Source organism: Etheostoma spectabile, chromosome 2 (assembly GCF_008692095.1).
Source record: "Etheostoma spectabile isolate EspeVRDwgs_2016 chromosome 2, UIUC_Espe_1.0, whole genome shotgun sequence".
Taxonomy (NCBI): Eukaryota; Metazoa; Chordata; class Actinopteri; order Perciformes; family Percidae; genus Etheostoma; species Etheostoma spectabile.
Genome location: NC_045734.1, coordinates 3,125,475 through 3,126,315, shown reverse-complemented (window position 1 = coordinate 3,126,315; position 841 = coordinate 3,125,475).

Here is an 841-nt window from a genome sequence, read left to right as displayed (position 1 = left end):
CAGAGAAATGCGGGACTGTTGTGCAAATCATCAATGTAACGTAACGTTAGCAGTTGGCGATTAGCGTTAGCATGGCAAGCTAGCACTTTTTTTAAAGTTTCAATTAAGAAAATGATTGCAAGTATATATGTGCAGGACTGTATAAAGCACAAAACAAGACTGTCGTAATTTTAAAATTAACTATTTACTCTCTCTGCTCAATGCGGCAGCCATTGTTGCTTGTTGCGCAATGTATATATAAACCCTCGGTTTTAAGTAAGCTTGCGTCCTCACTCAGTTACAAAGGCCATATACCCCTTTGTCACACCTTTGTCTACCCCTAGCCCTAGGTCAAAATCAGTATTGGGACAGCCCTTAGTCTCGCGTGAACACGCAAAGCCTATGGGACAGGGTAAGGGGTAGGGTAAGGTGACCAGATTTCTCAGACAAAATCCGGGGACATTTTCAGCTCAGAAGCGTATTTACTTCCAAAACAAGTAATGTTTTTATTTTTGTAAAACTTAAAACGGGGACACTAGACCTAGAGCTGTTCTATTAGGGGAGCCCCCCCCCCCCAGGTATGATCCTAGACCCACCCCTGTGCTACTTCCTACTCCACTCCACTACACCTCAAGATAGAAAGTCCTAATATTTCAAGATAAAAAATTCATCCTTATACTTCAAGATAAAAAGTCTAATATTTCAAGATAAAAAAGGTCCTAATATTTCAAGATAGAAAGTCTTAATATTTCAAGATAGAAAGTCTCAATATTTCATGATGTTGTAATGTTTACTGAACTACTGACAGCTTTTGCTTTAATGCTCAAGGCTTGTTTCTGCAACAGCTCCTTGAGAATCAGAT